The sequence below is a fragment of the Podarcis gaigeae genome (genome assembly GCF_964106915.1).
Source record: "Podarcis gaigeae genome assembly, chromosome: 16".
Lineage (NCBI taxonomy): Eukaryota > Metazoa > Chordata > Lepidosauria > Squamata > Lacertidae > Podarcis > Podarcis gaigeae.
The window spans coordinates 12,534,990-12,549,246 of NC_139693.1; the positions used below are offsets into that span (position 1 = coordinate 12,534,990).

Here is a 14,257-nt window from a genome sequence, read left to right on the forward strand (position 1 = left end):
CTGCACAGCTTGAGTTCAAATAGGGCAAAAACAGACCACCGGACACCATTGTAATATCAGGTGATTGACAGCTGTCAAACCTTACCTGCATGGGATGGGAGAAAATAAGGATCCAGCCACCAGTGGTACAAACTCTTTCTTTCTTTCTTTCTTTCTTTCTTTCTTTCTTTCTTTCTTTCTTTCTTTCTTCCTCACAGTGACCCCCAATGACTCATGTTAAAACCAATTAATATTAAAAAATATTAGAAGTACAGCTACACTGATAAAAGGCAAGACTTAACAGATCCAACTCCACTAAAAGAAGCCACAATGCCACCCTTCAACTTAAGGGCCAAAAGCCTGTGTAAAGAGAAAAATCATAGGGAAAGATAAGCCAAACATTCTTTCCTGGGGAGAGTACTTCACAAGCAAGGGGGCCACCACTGAAAAGGCCTGGATGGGAGACCGCCAGGGAAGAAAGGTGAGCTATGAAGCATACTTAAATAAATGCAAAAGTGAGCGCTTCTGCCTTTAAGAGGCTTCCCTGTAAAAGGATCAGTGATGAGTCCAGGACTACTCAGCACACACAGACAGACAGCTCAAGTGAAATCATTTCCGAGTTGGGTTCCTGAGCTGCCTCTTTATCTTCCCATCCCTTCTTCCCTTCTCTGTTTTCATGAAGTGGTAAGTAACAGTGGTGGTTGCTTCCCTCCCCCTCTTTGGAGAGCGGGTGTCGTGTCAGCAACCTTGGTGGCATTTGAGCCTTTGTTCCATTTTAATGAGTGCTGTTAACAAGAGAGCAAGCTGGGCGCTGTGCCTGGCAGGAAGAGGAAAGAAGGGTTTCAGTGCTGCGGAAGAGGATGTGCTACAGACAACTCTGTGCTTGGCGTGGGGGGATTGCAAGAGGGAGAGGTGGTATTACAAGGAACTGGATGGATGGAGGCTACGCTTCCTGCTCCCACCCCATCCCTGGCCATGGCCAGCTGTTGTTTCAGGAAGTGTGCCAGATGTACCATGTTTTTCGACAAAGGGGGCCATGGTGAAAAAAACCCAACCTGCTGAGGTTTGGTCTCACAGCAGCTATGCTCCCTTGCATGGGCAGATGACTTATCAATATGGACTTGTTTTGCAGAGAATTAAGGAAATTGCATGGATAACTGAATGCTCTGGGATGTGGCAGGGAATCTTGGGCCCCTCTCCACTAGAGCCTTGCTCCCTTCCCAGGGATTCCCTATCCAGGTTTTGGGCTTCTCTTTCCAACCTCTAGGCAAGCTGCAACAAGTGTGGCTGGGCTGCACTATTTCCTATTCCACCCCCCTCTCCTCCTCCCCTCCTGTCTCTCTCCACCTTTTGGCTATAAAAATTGCCATAAAAGCAGAGATTTGCAGCAGCTTTCTGCATGGCTAAGTCGGGAGCACTTCCCCATCAGATGGCTCTTGTCTCAGCTCCCTTTTATTGTCACCGCTGGGCTATATTTCACAGGGACATTTTAAATATCGTTAAAACCACCTCCTCGTGGCTGCTTTCTGAAGAGGTGGCTGCTGCAAGGAGGAATTCTGTTGAAGTTTTTTTGGACAGGAGGAGGCCGAGCAAACGGTCAGCAGGCTCTTGCGTGACCTGCTTTGCATAATTGGTGAGTGTTGGGAGAAGCCAGCTTCCGTGTACAAACGGGTACACATTGCATTCTTTCCCGGCATTCGAAGTGTGTGCTGTTATTTGGGACATCCCTGATGTGAATCTAATTTAGGGCACCCCTCTGTTCCTTGGACAAAGTCCCTGCCTGTTACTGTAGAAACCAAGTCAGAAGAGAACACTGATTCATTCTAGAGATGTCACTGAATTTCACCTAAAGGAAAAAAATGGGGTGAATTTGGAGAATAAGATTATAAGAAAAAGTCTTCTTGGGTCAGGCCAAAGGCCCATCTAGTTCAGCAACCTGTTCTCACAGTGGCTAGCATCTGGGAAGCCTGCAAGCAGAATCTGAAAGCAGTAGTACTCTCTGTACTTGCAATTCCCAGCAACTGGTACTCAGACACACGCTGCCTCTGACAATGGAGGGAGAACACAGACAGCTGTATCTGTCAGGGGGAAAGGTGGGGCATAAATAAATATATAGTAATAATAGCAATAGTACCCACTTTTTCCTGCTAGGGGAATAGGAGGAGAGAATTTGTTCACATTCCACACATTAAGGTTGAGCCTGCCTAATTTGCACTTCACAAACCAATAGGTGAAAGAAAACACAGCTATCCTTCAGAATTCACACTTATTTAAATTTTATGATGCAGTTCTCCAACCAAAAGACTTGTACAAAAATGGGTGAATTGGTGGGAGCGCACACAGAAACGAGTACATTAGTGAAAATATAGAAGAGTAATCTAAAACTTATGTGGAAACAAGACAAGCTGAAGTTAAGATTGGAAAAATGAGAAAGTAAAAATGGCTGATGAAATGGATAGGTTCATCCATCTCTAATTCTTGAGTTTGCTTTACTCCTCCCTGATGGTTCTTTTGCAGTGGTACATTGAGCTAAGCCATAAGTACAGGGGTGGGGTACCTTTGGTCTACCAGGTACTGCTGAACTACAACTCCCATCATGCTTTCTGGGGCTGACGGGAGTTGCAGTTCAGCAGCATCTGGAGGGCTAAAGCGTTCCCATGCCTGATGCAGTGCATCGTCTGAACCTGGACCCGTGAATTAGGTCTCTTCAGACTAACCATGAGCTGGTACCAAATTTTGTCCTATGTCTAACGGCTCGTGGTTTGTCTGGGAGGGCTAAAGGCAAATGGCAAGCCTGGTTTCAGCATAGCAGCAGAATGACTGGGGAGGAGCAAAGACGCTTTGATCTCCTTTCACGGAGCCCACATGCTCCTGCATTCATGCTAAGTCTTGGTTTGGCTTAGCATGATGTGCAAAGTAGGCCTGCACTATTTTGGTTCTCTTATTTTATTCCCTAAAGGTGGAAAGAGTTCAAGAGTGTCCAATCAAGCTCAACAAATATATCATTTGAAAACAAATCTTGGCACTTGAAAACAGCAACAAGAAGATTCTTTATGAATTTCAATACATTTTGCTTATTTAAAGTCTTTTGTTTGCTGGGGCGTCAACCTCTCTTCTCTCCGTCTCCCACATTTTAACCTTCACCCGGCCTCTGACTCACGCCTTTGTATGCGTCCCAACACAATGTGGCCGACATGCTGGCACCCATTTCTAAAAATAAGAGCCCACCTTCCTCTTTTTGCTTTGCACCAAAGAACTGTTTTGAGAATTTTTGGTTTTCTACCCAGTTCTTGCGCAAAAGGTTTGATTTGGGGCGAGGGGGAGAAGAGAAGAGAATTGTTCCTCCTCCACGGATGTGACAAAGACTTCCCTTGCCTTATGGAAGGGATCTTCGAGGGATGGATCTGCAAAAAATACCTGGCGGCCGCGTGCAAGTGTCTGAGTCTGAGGAGACTGAAGGAACAGCCAGGCTTAAAAAAAATAATAAAAATCAACACTTCCCTTGCCAGATATCCTTGGAGACAGGCACCGTATGCGAGGCCTCCTTGCAAAAACAGCAGGGCCTTTCTGTCTGTACACCAGCCTGCTGCAGTCTGGCGGCTACAAAATGCATCTGAAAAGCCCCTGTCAAGCCTGCTTCGGTGGTGCTAAACGGAACCACGCCTGACAGCTGGCTTAACACTCCCCGAGCCTCGCTTAGCGGCTCCTTGTTTGCAGCTGGTGGCCACGTGACCATCTGATGGCGGGGAAGGTGGGGGGAGCCTCTAAACTGTTAGGCTTTATGCCAAACCGTAGCATGGTGGTCATGTGGGGGAACCCCGTGAGTTGGTGGCTCCTGAATTGGGTCCCCCTGCCAAAACCCAGTCCTTGTGAGGGGCCAGCTCTGTCTATGCTACAGTCCTTGTGCTTCTCAGTGTCCGGTTAGAAGCACAGGCAAAGCTCAAGGTGTGCAAGCTGGTTCAGAGGCAGTGGAGTGCTCTACTCCTGGCCATAGCTTATGAAGCTGCCTTGCAGTAGGTCAGATAATTTGTCCAGTATAGTCTTCTTGACTGATAGTGGCTGTCCAGGATCTTTGGCAGAGAAGAGTCTTTCCTGTCACCTGATGAACTGGAGATGCTAGGGATTTAATTTGAGACCTTCTACATGCAGAGCAGGTGCTCTGTGACTGAGTTACACACTGCTGCCGCCACCGTGCAGATTTCAGCTTTTGTTGGTACATACACGGGTTTGGTTATTTTTTGTGGGGAAGGGCTGGAGAGAGCCAACATGCTGGACTAGCTCCCATCAGCCTCAGCCAGCATAGCCAATGGTCAGGGATGATGGGAGTTGTAGTCCCACAACAGCTTAAGGCAACCATATTGGCAACCTCTGGCTTAGTGGTAGAGTACACAAGACTTTCTCGGCTTCAAAATCTGGTGTCTCCAGGTAGGGCTTGGGAGAGAACTTTGTTGGAAACTCTGGAGACGCACTACCAGCCAGCATAGACTGTCATGTGCAAGATGGTCTTAGTATATGTTGTTCAGTAGTAGGGACTCTGAGGGTCATCTAGTCTAATCCCCTGCAAGGTAGGAATCTCAACTAAAGCATCCATGATAGATGGCTATCCAACCTCTGCTTAAAAACTTCCCATGAAGAATCCACCACCTTCTGAGGAAGTCTGTTCCATAGTCAAACAGTTCTTACTGTCAGAAAGTTATTCCTGATGTTTAGTTGGAATCTCCCTTCTTGTAACTTAAATCTGTGGGTTCAGGTCCTAGCCTCTGGAGCAGGAAAAAAGCAAGCTTGCTGCATCTTCCATGTGACAGCCCTTTAGATGTTTGAAGATGGCTAAGCATACCCAACTCCCTCAACACCTCCTCATAAGGCTTGGTTTCCAGATTCTTGATCATCTTAGCTCCCCTCCTCTGCACAGGTTCTAGCTTATTAATATCCTTCTTAAATTGTGGTGCTCAGAAGGCACAGTACTCCAGGTGTGGTCTGACCAAGGCAGTAGAGCTTTTGCTATTCTTGATTGGGACACTATATTTCTCTTTATGCAGTACAGAATAGCATTAACTTTTTTCACTGTTACATCACACTGTTGACTCATGTTAAGCCCTAGATCCTTTCCATGTGTACTACAGTGGAACCTTGGTTCTCATACGGCTTAGTTGTCGAGCAAATCGGCTCCCAAATGCCGAAAACCCGGAAGTAAGTGTTTCGGTTTTTGAACGTTTTTCAGAAGCCTGACATCCGACACAGCTTCCGCTTGAGTGCAGGAAGCTCCTGCAGCCAATTGGAAGCTGCGCCTTGGTTTTTGGATGGTTTCAGGAGTCGAATGGGCTTCCAGAACGGATTAAGTTTGAGAATCAAGGTATGACTGTACTGGCAAACCAGGTGTCCCCAATGTTATATTTTGCAGCTGGTTCTTCCTAAGACCTGATGTTTGCCCCTATTGAAATTCATTTTGTTAGTTTTGGCCCAGTTAAGGTCATCTTGAATCCCAATTTTGTCTTCTGCGGTATTAGCTACCCTTCCCAGTTTGGTGTCATCTGCGGATTTGATGAGCATCTGCTCAATTCCTTCATCCTAGTTGTTTATAAACATGTTGATCAACAACAGGCCCAGGACAGAATCCTGCAGCACCACACTTGTCCCTTTGGCATTTTAAGATGTGCCCCCTTTTTGGAGTTTGGAGCAATACTAGCTAAATTATGTGGCCCCCATTTACCCCCACCCCCTGCAATTCATACGGAATTCTCAGCCATATGCTGAGCATATGGCTTGCTGGATCTGTGCATGGGTTGTATATGTGTGTGATATTTAATACCACGGGGGTATAAATAAGCCAATTTGTTTGGGTTTTTTTGGAAAAAGGAAGAAGACAGAGGAAGCAGCTGGTTTGGAAATTTATTACAACTTCGATACGAGCCACCTGTGTAGGGACCACTTATATCTTGAGAGGGCTGTTTAGGGTAATGTAGTGTTTGCAGTGATTCTTAAAAAGGTGAGACAGGCATCCCTAGGGCCACATGCAGCTGCCCTGGGACAGATGGCTGTGCCAGTGTTGAGGTGCTGTGCAAATAACATAGGACTGGTAGGTCTTGGGGTTTTAGCTTCCTTTGCAAAGTCTCCAGGAGGAGGCATAAAATCTGTAGGGGAAGAAAGCTGTTTTGTGTTTAGTTTGAGTATGTATTGCATTTATGGCCTTTCCTTTCCACCAGTGAGTTGAATACCATGTACGTGGTCTCTCTCACCCATTCCTCAGTCGTACGTGGTCTCTCTCACCCATTCTCTCTGCATTCCTGCAAATTAGACTATGCTGAGAGGTACTGACTGGCCCAAGCTCACCCAGTGAATGCCATGACTGTGTGGCAGTTTGAACTTGGGTCTCCAGGACTGGAAAACTTCAGCCCCAGGGGCCAAATTCAGCCCTCCAGGCCTCTGTGTCTGGCTGTCATTCACTGGGTGAGCCAGTGTGGTGTAGTGGTTAAGAGCGGTAGTCTCGTAATCCTGGGTAACCGGGTTCGCGTCTCCGCTCCTCCACATGCAGCTGCTGGGTGACCTTGGGCCAGTCACACTTCCTTGAAGTCTCTCAGCCCCACTCACCTCACAGAGTGTTTGTTGTGGGGGAGGAAGGGAAAGGAGAATGTTAGCCGCTTTGAGACTCCTTAAAGGGAGTGAAAGGCGGGATATCAAATCCAAACTCTTCTTCTTCTTCTTCTTCTTTCCAGTATGTAGCCCTTGAGGTCTTTTATCTGGCTGCAATGTGTTCTTGAGAACAGATGATGCCTCTAGCTTTCATGGATGGAGTATAGAGGGGTGTGTGAGAGTATGTGTGTAGAAACTAAAGGTAAAGGTAAAGGGACCCCTGACCATTAGGTCCAGTCGTGGCCGACTCTGGGGTTGCGGCGCTCATCTCGCTTTATTGGCCGAGGGAGCCGGCATACAGCTTCCGTGTCATGTGGCCAGCATGACTAAGCCGCTTCTGGCAAACCAGAGCAGCGCACGGAAACACCGTTTACCTTCCCGCCGGAGCGGTACCTATTTATCTACTTGCACTTTGATGTGCTTTTGAACTGCTAGATTGGCTGGAGCAGGGACCGAGCAACGGGAGCTCACCCCATTGCGGGGATTTGAACCGCCGACCTTCTGATCGGCAAGTCCTAGGCTCTGTGGTTTAACCCACAGCGCCACCCGCGTCCCTTTTGTGTAGAAACTAGCCTCATGCATAAAGGTGAAATTTGCATTCATTGCTCTACCTCCTTTTGCCTCTGGCCCTGCCCTCCACTGGCATGTGGCTTCCCAAAAAGATGTCCAGAAGGCCCCTGGGTTGTAGAAGGTTATCCATCTCTTTCCTATGTGTTGACCTCGGGGTATGGCCGCTTTACAGACTTACTTTGGTCGTATAACAGTTTGGTGATTGTGGCTTTTCCCCAAAGAATTCAGGAATCACATTTTGGTGAAAGTGATAAGAATCAGAGAGCATTTTGTGTGTGTGTGTGCGCGCGCGCGTGCGTGTGCACGTGGAGTTAATGTGGGCATATACCCACAACTGTTGGAAAAAGCAAGTCTGAATGTAGTGGTGGGAACAATTCAGGCTTGAAGTGGAGTTAAGTGGCAGGGCAAGGACTTTAGCGCCGTGGTAGAACATCTGCCTAGCTGGGATCTCCAGGTAGGGCTGAAAGAGACCCCTGGCCGAAACTCTGGAAAGCCACTGCCAGTCACTGTGGACAATATTGGCCCCCTGTTCTCTGATTCATTATAAGGCAGCTTCTTATGTTACTAGAAAAAGCAGTTTACCAAAGTGCAAATTAAACACAACCACAATTCAGTTGTAGCTGGAACTGAAGCTGACTTGGCCTTTAGTGCTCTTGGCTTTAAACTGGTTTATCAATTGATTGACCGTGTGTGCCTGTGTGTCTTTCATGCTCACTGTAGCCAGTACGCTTCCTCCTTGAAGGGATCTTTCCAGCACTTCCACTGGTTAACTTTTGCCCTTTCCCGCTCCCCGAGCAGCCTGCGCATTCATCTTTTAAGAAGACATTTGCCATCTATCCTAGTGGCACAGGGTGCCCTGAAGCTTTCCTCAGCTGTGCTTTAATGTGGGACGAGTCCATCTTCTCGTAGACCTTGAGAGCTGGCATTTGATTTTCCAGGGTTATTAACAGAGCTATGCATGCTCCTGTTCTCCCTCTCTCTCTCTCTCTCTCTCCCTCTCTCTCTCTCTCTCTCTCTGTTTGTGTGTATGTGTGTTTTTAATTTTTTCAAGTTGAGATTTAGGTTCGGGGAATCCAGATTTTTGCAAACCAAATGGGTGGAGCAAACATGCATTTGTTTACTTCCTTTTATGTTAATAGTTATCTTCCCTCCAGTTTAGCCTCTTGTTTCATATTAGATAAGCATTGTCTAGGGATGTGGAACAAATTTAATTCAGTTCAGATTTAAAGGCAAATCTACCTTATTCACACTTTTCCAAAACAATAATTGGCGAAAAGAAATAAGTTCTTTGAAATTTGTCTGCCTCTGATTTTTGCAATGGAGTTCTCCAGCCAAGTACAGTAATATGTATGAAAATGCACGTACACGAGGGTAGTGTGAATAAAAATGCACATATTGATTAAAATAACAAATAAAAATGCAGTGCTTTACGGGAAAGTGCAGTGCAAAAATGTGCATATCAGTCAAGATTACATACAAAAATGTATACATTAAGAGAAATTCACAGCAAAATGCTGCTGATGTAGAACTCTTGAGAACTGAATTTAAGATTGGAAAAATGAGAAACTGAAATGGACTGATCTGCCCACCCTGAGCTCCATCCTTATTCAATTGGAGAGCTTTTTTCAACAAGCTTCTTAATTGGAGATTCTAAGTTTGCATCTATATTTGATTTGAAATTATAGATCTAGCTATATATCTCTATGTATCTGTATCTATCTATTATTGTTGGTATTTTTATGGAAGTTTTTATTAATAATCACACGATTATTTCACAATAAGCAATTCATTAATGAAATAACATAAGGAAAATAAATATGTATGTTTAGAAGTTGCATTTCACAAAATGTTCCCAGTCCCTCCCTCCCTCCTGCAAAGGGTGGTGATGTAGGTCAATAAATATGGGTTTAGTGATGTTGCTCGATAAAGGCAAGGTTTATAAAAAGCAAACGGGGAAGTGTTTACCCAGAGGCAAGGAAAATCGGTGAACACAGAAGGAGAAAGGAGTTTGCAGGGAGGGGATGATGAGGTATTATTGGCCTGGTGTTAAAAGTGCCATGAAGCCTTTGAATAGAACCTGGGCCATAATGTATATTTATGTGTTTTGCTGCCGCAAGAAATTCACCTGCCATCTTGGATGTTATGAATAGATGGATTGCGCTAGAAGGGTTAGGGTTAAGACAGTTTCGCTCCACTTGGCACTGATAGAGCCTTTTCTGAAGTATTGTATCCTTCTTGGGGGCCAGTGCTGCTTGAGAAAATTCATCTTAATAAATTGATGGGCAGGGGAGTTAGAAGAGAGAGGAAAGAAAAATGAAGAGCCGGTGAGGCCTGTCTAGATTCCAGAAATTATCCCGAAACCCAGATGATTCCTTCCAGCATTTGTAAATGGGTGGGGCATAAATAATAAATTATTAATATTATAAATGCTGTGTCCTATCATTAGGCACAGAAGGAGCCATAGATGGGTGGCAGAGAACATGCTTTGTGTGCAGAAATGTCATAGAATTGTAGAGTTGGAAGGCACCCTGAGGATGATCTAGTCTAGTCCAACCCCTTGCGATGCAGGAATATGCAGCTGTCTCATGCGAGAATCGAACCTGCAACCTTAGCGTTACAACACCGTACTCTAACCAACTGAGCTATCCAGGCTCGTAACGTCTCCGCTTCAGTCCCGGGAATCTCAATTTAAAAGCGGTGTGTGTGTGTGTGTGTGTGTGTGTGTTTCACCTTGAAGGCCATATTCTCTTCTAAGCAGCCTTCTGGGGTTCACGTGTCAGTGGTGAGTGGGGTCAGAGGTCAAAGTGAGCAAAGCAAAAAAATGTGAATTATACAGGTCTAGTTTAAGGACCCAGCTAGGCAAAACCCTCAAAGAGAATGTGAGGCAGGGCCAGTGAGGGGGAGTATGAACTGGAGAGAGTACCGAGGGCCAGTTAAGAAAAACTTGGAGAGCCATTTCTGGCCCCTGGACCTGAGGTTCCCTATGCTTTTAGTACTAGATAATGGGGATGTCCCATTCTGCCTGGGAGGCTGGACAGCCAGTGCCAATAGGAGTGCATAATACTGAGCTAGGTAGACAAGCAGTCTCACCTGAATTAAGGCTTCTGGCTGTATAAAAGCAACAGAGAGGGTGGGGAGAACCATGTTATAAGGAGACCCTGTTTGCAGCCTTGTTTAATGAGTGCTTATATGCTGGACAGGTGCCTTCTGGGAAGCCCCAGGGCAGAGCAGGGCATGAATGTGCTGGCCAAACCCCTTTTTTGAATATTGCCAGCAGAGGTGCTGCTTCGAGAAGCAAATGTAAAAAGGAAGCAATCCAGTTGCACCATAGATTTATATAAAGGTGTTATGATATTGATAGTATTCATTTCAGTTCCTTTCCTAATGATTCCTGACATAGAATTTCTCCCCCCCCCCCCGCCCCTACCCATAGCAATCACGCAGAGGGTCAATGTTTTCATTAAGCTATCCCCCACCCCCACCCCAAAATTCTCTTTCCTTGGTAAATCACTGCCAGCTCAGACCCCCCCATCACTGTATAACACACTTTATGTGATGCTTCCCTTTTATCTGGCATGGAAGCTGCAAGTAGTGCATAGTGCAGTGCCAGGAACAGGCTACTGGCAAAGTGCTATCCCTCTCCTCAGAGAGCTGCACTGGTTGCCAGTTTGCTACTGGGCCAGGTTCAGGGTTCTTGTTAATTCACAAAGAACCATAAACTACTTGGGGTCAAAGTATGTTAAGGACCCTCTGAACCCCTATGTCCCTCCTCAGTCACTGAGTCAGAAGAGGGACACTTCTTGTGATACCCCACACGCCCAAGGTTCAGCCTTTATTAGGGATTGAGCCTTTAGTGCGGCAGGCCCTGCCCTGTGGAACTCCCTGCCAGTAGAAGTTCAGAGTAAATCATTCCTGCCTTAGATGTCTCCTAAAAACGGTGTTATTCGCCCTTTGAAATGTGAGTTTCTTTTAATCTCATTGGTATTTATTAATGTTTTCACTGGTGTTTCTATTGCTCTTATTGTAATTGTGCGTGCCACCTTGCATTTTTATGAAAGTGTGGTTTATAAATAAATACGACAGCGTGATCCATCCACCCACAGAAGTCTCACTGAAATGAATGTGAAGAGCTGGGGGGAAGAGTTGCCTCTTAACAAGCAGTTGAAATCCAGCCTCTGGGTTTGTCACCTTCCCTTTCTTCCTGACTCTTGTTTTTTTTTGTTTGTTTGTTTCGTCCCCCCCCCCCACCCGCCCAAGCCTCATCTGAACCCAAGGAAGAGACACCCCAAGATAGTATTTGTGATCCTTGGATCTGGCAGTGACATTGATCAATCGCAGTTACTGCGCCACACTCTTGTTCACTGCGTGAATCTGTACATCTTCCGCAGCAGGATGAGACGGCTGGGTTGATGAATGTGAGCAAAGGGCTGCTTGCTCGCTGCGCATGCCTGACTTACTGAAGCATGCCTATGTGTGAGTGTGTCTTTCCTCCCAGGCTTGAATGTTTGGTGGGTGGAGGAAAGCTTTGATCCTTCCCCCCATATCTCTCTCGCTAGTTCCTTTTTTTTAACCCTAGCTGTGCTTTCTGGCCTTGTTGGGGACCTCACAAGTTTCCAAACCCCAGACCTGCCTTTACAAGGCCAACACTTTACTGCCTGCCACCCTGTCGTAACCGCTGGCTGAAAAATGGCACCTCTATCCCCAGGAGAAATCCATTAACCTGCAGGCAGACGCCGGAGCCCGTCTAATGCAGAAGTAATGAGCTCTGGTTTTATGTTAAATTTAGCAGAAACCACTATTACAAGTGACAGAAAATAATTTCCCCTCCCCCAGGGAGTATGATAGGCCGGCAGGCAAGCAGACTAGCCTGGGGGTGACTGTGGAGTGTGCAAGGGAGGGCGTTTGTGTTGTAGGAGGGAAAGAGGAGGGGTGGATGAATCTATCAATTTCGGTTTCTCTCATTTAACTCATTTTTTCCCCAGTCTTATACGTAGAGTTCAACCCATTGCTGCATTGGTTTGTGAATCTTTTTCCTTTTTTAAGTCCATGGGCAAATTTATATATGTCTTAAGTGTGCATTTCTCCTTCTATACGCATTTCTGCAAGGGATCTTCCCTAGTTTACTTTTTTGTACATTAGTTTTCCAAGTGCATGCATTTTTGTGTGCATGTCATTTCCCCTAAGATACACCTTTTTGGTATGTATTTTGCAAAATGTAGAGGAAGTGTGAATTTTAAACCATAATTGCCCTGCAGTTCATGTGGCGGTTCAAGAAGTACAGATTAGGTAGGTTTGCAGTATCATGCAAGCCAAACAAATCTCATCCCCTTTGTCTCCATTTCATCAGGAGAACATGATGCAGTCCATATGGTGCGAGAGCTGGGCTAAGCCACTCAGTTACGGATCAGCAAGCCCCCAGTTTCCATCTCCCCTCTGTCTTGAACTCTTCAGATCAGGCATGGGCAGACTTGACACATAGAATCTCCTGTTTTTGTATTCAGAGGCATCCTGCCTCTAACAGTGGAGGTGGAAAATAGCCACGAACTACCCCCAACGACTATCGCTGCCTCTTGTGGGAATACCATAGTTTAAATTTGTACTGTATTTTAACAGGTATGCCCTTGCCAGTCTATTGCAGATCATTCAGCAACTTACCAATCTTTTGTCAGCTCAGCCCCAGCTCTAGATGGCCTAAGGCACATACAGTGGTACCTCAGGTGAAGTATTTAATTCGTTCCGGAGATCCGTTCTTAACCTGAAACTGTTCTTAACCTGAAGCACCACTTTAGCCAATAGAGCCTCCTGCTGCTGCCGCGCCACCGGAGCACGATTTCTGTTCTCATCCTGAAGCAATGTTCTTAACCTGAGGTACTATTTCTGGGTTAGTGGAGTCTGTAACCTGAAGCATATGTAACCTGAGGTACCACTGTATTCTCAGAAACCTTAGCCCCTGCACCTGCAGCTCGGGGATAATATTACTGATCTACCCAGCATGCTTGTTGTAATGAATACAATAGAATGGCACATGAAACACTTAAAACACTCAAAAGCCCAGTAAGTGCTACTTCCAGAGGGGCAACCCTCTTTTAGCAAAAACAGCAAAGAGTATTGTTGTACTTTAAAAGACTGACAAATTTATTATGGCCTAAGTAATTTATTTTGAAAGCTAGTGCAATAATCAATTTGGTTAGTCCTTAAGGAGCCACAAGACACTTCGTTAAATAAATACTAAGCATTATTAATATATACATCAAAACAGGGCTCAAACAGGAGCCTTATTTGTGCTGTTAGCTGCTCTCCAAAAGGATGCCTTATAGCAAGCCAGACTACTGGTTTCTGTCTACACCTGGGTAAGAAAGAGGTTCTGACCAGTGGGATTCCCCAATCCCCATGGATCAACTTTTCCCCCTTGTCAATCCCCAGGTATCATAATGACATCAGCTGCTAAAGTTCAAAGGAGGTCACTGTAGTGACTGAACATCTCATCAGTAGTTATGGCTGACTGCTTTGAAGATGGGCTGATTTGTGCTGAAAGTGTGCCTTCAAAATGGCTCTGGAGTCAAACCACAGATGGAGGAAGTGGTTTGAATCCAAGCAGCAGCAGCAGCAGCAGCAGCAGCAGCAGCAGCAGCAGCCGCCAAGCTTGCATTTCTGCACCCCAGCTTTTAGGCCATTAGAACTCCTGATCCATAGAGGTAGATTTGTATGCATATTTGCAGCCAGTGTGTGGCTCATGTGGTGCAGAAGTAGGCAATTGGCTCCTTCCCCTCACTGAGTTCATTCAAGCTGCCGTAGTTCATTTTGCGCCATGACCTGGCTCTGGTTGGTGGGCCTTTGCGTTCGAGTAACAAAAAGAAGTATATCCTGGTAGCCTGACATCTGTCCATTCCTACTGCAGAGGTTTGATGATAGCCAACAGGATAACAGAACAAAACAATGGTGTCTGTGTGCATCAAAGGCAATGGTGGCTTTGTCTACCCTATTCCATTTTACATCAATCTTTGGTTTGTCTTTGGCCTAAGTCAATGTGGGGAACCTCAGGCCTGAGGACAAATGCCTGTATATCTGGTTCTTGGAT

At 45.8% G+C, this 14,257-nt stretch overlaps 1 protein-coding gene across 6 annotated transcripts in view; it reads left to right on the forward strand.

The window, feature by feature from the left end:
• Positions 1-14,257, forward strand: part of MACROD1 (mono-ADP ribosylhydrolase 1) — a 314,807-nt gene that overhangs the window by 21,889 nt on the left and 278,661 nt on the right. The gene's annotated exons all lie outside the window — the stretch shown is intronic.